Below are 5,028 nucleotides of genomic sequence, written 5' to 3' on the forward strand. Positions count from 1 at the left end.
AGGGCCCAGACACACGATCCACTTCACCCAGGGAAAGCTGAACATCAGGTTAGGAACACAAACTTGTGTTAAGACCTTGCTCTGTCCTCAGGCACATTAAAGCTGATGCATCTCCCACAGCTATCGGGGAGTTACACCGCTCATTTAGAAAATATCTTCATAAAGGCAACAATCCCAAGTGCACACCCTGAGTAAGGGCTCACCAGGAGATCCCAGACCATTCTTTTCATTAGGGATGGGGGGAAAAAAAAGATCCTATTTGATCTGCAGTGGGAAGAGGAAGAGAGCATGAATGCCCTCATTCAGCTGCAATTAACCGGGGCTCCTCCTTAGCTTCAGTACACCAAGAGTGAAAAGCTTTGACGGGAATATCTGGGTGGGTTTGGGATGGAGGGAGCAAATCTTCCCCCTACGACAGCCTAATAGTACCACCTGGTGGAGAAAGCCAAATTTGCTCTGCCGCTCCAGAGTGGGGCTGCGGAGGGATGCAAGGGAACAAAGTGAGAGAAGGTAAAGATGTAACAGGGCTATTCAGGCTTATTTTTCTATAGAAACAGAATTTTCCACCCCTTTTCACGAGGCGCTCGGTGAGGGTGAAAAACACACTGGGACCAAGCAGTTTAGCTCAGGTCTCCCACTACAAACCCAGACATGTGCCCAGAAAAGAGGCCCTTGGTGTGGGGTTGGTATTCCTCTCAAGCAGTTTATTTTATTTTATCCCAAAATAAAACAAGCAGCAGCCTTCAAGGACTTGTCAGGAGGCAACCAGGCAGCTAACATCAACCTACACTGTACAAACAAGTGTCTCTCAGTGATAGTCATCTCCAAGTAGAGAAATTTCACAGCTGGATATTTAAAAATAAAATCAAGGCCTCTGGAATTTGTATTAACAAAGGAATTAATTGGAGAAGGCATGGATGAGAAAGAAAATACAAAAAGCTACAGAACTACAGGACTAAATAAATTCTTAAGTCTGCATATATCTACGTTTTGAATTGTTTAATTAGAGATCTTTCCAGAATCTGCAGACAAAATGTTCATTTTTGACAATGCGAGGGTTTCATTACACTTAAGTAGCCTCATTATGCAGTTCCATCCTGGTGTTGAATCAATTAAGCATGGCAGCAATAAAGCAAAGTGGAACTAAAACTAATGTTCTAGTGGGAGCTAAATCACCAGGATTATTCAGAGTGAAATGTTGCTTAAGGAGACCCAGGCGAAGTTTATTTACACTGGCGAGTGTCTCTGTGCTGTGCCACGCAACCTGGAGAGCCTGACCTACTGCTGCACCCCTCCAAGCAGCAGCAAATTAAATCCCTAAATCATGGGAGGTGTTTGCACTCTCATAGCTAACTTAGGGCTCTCAGTAACCTTATTTATATATATATATATATATTCTACAGATAACTCAAATAAATACATTTTAATTTTATATACTGGAAACAAAATTCTATCTAAATTAGAACTCTTAAGGGAAAGACTCATTCAAAACCAGCAATATCTTAATAGAGAAAAGGTAAACAACTTCCACTTTTTATAATGCTGTGCAGTGCAAAATCATGAGCAAGAGTTTTGGCTACTGTAAATCAGACACTGTTGACTTCTATTCAACTACAACAACTTACAATCTCTTCCACAATTTGCCATAGCCACTAATTAGTTTACTAAAGACTCCCTGCCAGTTGTGAACTCCTGAGATGATGGAAGTTGGAGTGCTGAAGTTTTTTAACATGCAATTAATTTTTCCATTTGCTGTTTTCTCCCCTCCTTGCTCTTGGCTCAGCTCATACTGCTGTCTCTGAATCAAGCTGAGCTCAGTTCAAGCATGGTGCTGCAGCTAAGTTGTGCTTAGCCCAGGGATTTCTCACCAGATGTTAATGCTGTTTATTAAGAGAAGTGATTGTGAACAGAACTGCTCTGAATTTCAGCCAAAATAGGCTTTCAATTGCTCAAGCTGCTCGGATCTGCAGGAAAACCAAAGTTTGGGTATTTGAAACAGAAAACTGCTTCCATTTGGAAATGCTGGTGGGAGGCAAGTTTGGGGCTTGATTCACCTGCTCTCTATCTAGACAAAGGCAAATCAGATTTTACCTTTGAGTCTTTGGCCCCAGGAATCTTGTCAGAGACAGGGGAAAAAGGAATGAAGCAACCCAACTAGGTCCTCAAGCTGTTGCTGTGATGTCCTGCTGAAATCAAAATACTCTGGCTTCCCACCACTGCTGGCCCAAGAGAAGTAACTTTAGCATGGAGACATTTATTTTGTGAAAGCTTCAAGTCAAAATCTTAGCCCTCCCCCTTGAAAGACAATTTCATCAACATATTTCCTTAGATTAAGTAATTTTAATAGCATCCCTCTAGACACCATTTACATACCATTTGCCTGGAAACAGACCAGCTTCCAGTAAGAAAGCAGTCAGTCCTGACCCAGCATCTCCCAACCATCCTGCAAAGACAGGAATGAAATTAATCCCTGGTTGACTTCCCAAAAGTTGCACAATTAGATAGAAAGTCACACTGACTCCTGAGTCAGAAAACTCCCAACCTGGGGAGCAGAAAACTACACCACTGCTTCACCTTCACAGGCCAGCAGGAGCTTGGCCATTGAGCAAGGAGGGACTCAAGGTGTCGGGATGGGGCGAAGGGTTAATGTGCAGGATGGAAGCTCTGGCTCTGCAGATCCTGCCAGGGTGGGCTGTGAGGAGCCAAGGAATTGGGTAAGAAAACAGCCTGGCTTCTCTCACGGAGTCACGGAGGCGATACAGCCCTGCAGAGTGTTTCCATTGTAAGGAATTGGCATTTTCTGATATAAAAAAAAAAGTGCTCAGCCTGGAAGCAGTTCTGTATTGAGTGCTGCCAGCACCCACTGGAGTCAGGGTGTTTGAGGAGCCTCTTGCTTTCTCAGGTATCCAAAATGAAATTTCAGAGCCCACTCTTGGGCTCCCCCTTTTCTCACCCATCTTGGCTGCTCTTCAACTTTCCATAAGATGAGTCAGCAGCAAATCTTGTGGCCATTATTCTTCGTGCTGGGGTTGCTCCACATGAGGCATCCACAGTCTTGCCTCTTTCCTTGATTTGGGCAGATAAAAGGCTTGCAGATCCTGTCTCAGGCGGGGATTTTTCTTCCATGTCCTTTCTGTTGTTGTTCAGGCTCCAGGAAAGTAAGTATTGCTGTTTCCCAACCCCTCTCATGCTCATGGGGACATTCACAGCCTGAGATATCTGAAAATATGTTGGAAAGGCAGAAGTTGTCCATTCTTGCCCATTCAAGGAATACTGGAAAAATTTTGTATTTGGCCCTGCCAGCAATGTTGCTTCTGGACTTTAGGGGAGCAAAGCATCCAGGTGATGCCTTCCCCTGAAGGACATCCTACATGGAGGGGTGGACACTGCCAGGGCTAAGGGCCCAGCATGAGCAGCAAGCAGAGGAGCTGGTCCAGCTGGCAGCTCTTTCCTTGAGCTTCTCCCACCCAGCTCCACACATCTCCAAAAGACTTTGAGAAAGTTCAGGCCTGCCCACAAGCCCCTCTGAGCTTCCCTGGCAGAGAGCCCCACAGCTCCTGTCCCACAGCTCAGGCTGTAAGTTCACCCCAAATGCCTGTCTACTGGGGAAGACTGTCAAGAAAACAATCACTCTCTAGATGTGATACCCTGTGCCCTTCTTGGACCAGCAGAGGACCCCCAGTTCCTTCTTTTTCTCATAGGCATCTCTGCAACTTCTTCCACTGCCTTCCCAGCCCAACCCCTCTCTCTCCAGCCAGATTTTCCCCCCCTGTCATGGGCTCCAGGGAAAACTTTCACAGAATCATCCAGTTTGGAAAAGACCTTTAAGATCACTGAGTCCATCTGTTAACCTGACACTGCCAAGTACTAAACTATGTTCCTAAAGTGCCAAGTCTACCTAGTTTTTGAACACTTGCAGGGACAGTGACAAAATCACTTCCTTGGGCAGCCTGTTCCAATCTTTCACCACTCTTTCAGTGAAGAAATGTTTCCTAATATCCAGTCTAAACATCCCCTGAGGCAGCTTGAGGCCACTTCCTCTTGTGTCACTTGTTACCCTGGAAGAAGAGCCTTTTGCAGGTACCAGAACACAGCCAAAGGCTAATGAATACTCAATGATGAGCTTTGCTGAAGACTCAGCCCTCTCCATTTCTGGCAGATCTGCTGGGATCAGGGCATGTTGCAGCATTCAGGTCAAAGCAACCAAAACCTGATTAAAGGAAGTGATTTGGAGGCTTTCTGGAGTCCTAAGGGGCACCTGTGTGGTTTGCCAAGGAAGAACAGCAGACAAGTAATTTCACACAAGAAAGATTTTGACCTGGCCTGCTGAGTTTCAGAATGGGACTCCTCAAGGTTTGAGTTTACAAAAATCAAAAGGACTTACTAGTATCCAGCAACTGGCATCATTTTTGCTCTAGGCAGCTAAGCAGAGTCTTCTCTCAGTCACCCATGCCACAAACATCCCTAAAACATCTTTCCTGGCTCACCACAAGGCAAAGCTTTAGCTCAGCTCAAAAGCTCTCCATCATCTGCCTTGCTCCCCCCACACCCACCTCCATTACTCCCACAGACCACACTTCTCAGGCCCTCAACTGACAACCAAAGAGGCCACACTCAACCTCCCTTGGCTCTAAATAATCTGGGTTTGGGCATGATGCCCTGGGCCCACCTCCCTCCACATTGGCAAACAAGTCACACCTGGCTCGGGTGAAGCTGAGGTGTAAGAGCCTTCCACAGGGTTGTATCAGCCTGTGAAGACACCCAGCAGTAACACCCAAATGAAGGCTTGCTTCTAGAAATTGTGGTCCCAGCAAATGTTATCCACTTCCCCTCAGTGTCCTCCATGAAACCAGTTGCAGAGAGGTGGCCAGGACCCAGAAGGAGGAAGATGCAAACTTGAATTTGAGCCATAGCATGTCTTGGGGACATGTCTTTGCCAGCCAGGGCCACCAGCAGGAGTAAAGGCAGATCTGAACAGAGTGTTACACACAAGCAGAACTTCCCCCTGAGCAGTGCAGTCCTGGAATA

General features: G+C 45.9%; 1 long non-coding RNA gene across 2 annotated transcripts; it reads right to left on the minus strand.

Annotated features, from left to right (window-relative positions):
• Positions 1-982: 982 nt before the first annotated feature.
• LOC138109178 (uncharacterized) lies at positions 983-4,588 on the minus strand. Of its 2 annotated transcripts, XR_011150329.1 has the most exons (3): positions 4,385-4,588; positions 2,374-3,219; positions 983-2,216 (listed from the first exon to the last, which is right to left on the minus strand). It is a non-coding gene; the product is annotated as an uncharacterized lncRNA (long non-coding RNA). The 2 variants fall into 2 exon arrangements; XR_011150328.1 differs by having other exon boundaries at positions 983-3,219.
• Positions 4,589-5,028: the final 440 nt, after the last annotated feature.

Source organism: Aphelocoma coerulescens, chromosome 4, assembly GCF_041296385.1.
Source record: "Aphelocoma coerulescens isolate FSJ_1873_10779 chromosome 4, UR_Acoe_1.0, whole genome shotgun sequence".
Taxonomy (NCBI): Eukaryota; Metazoa; Chordata; class Aves; order Passeriformes; family Corvidae; genus Aphelocoma; species Aphelocoma coerulescens.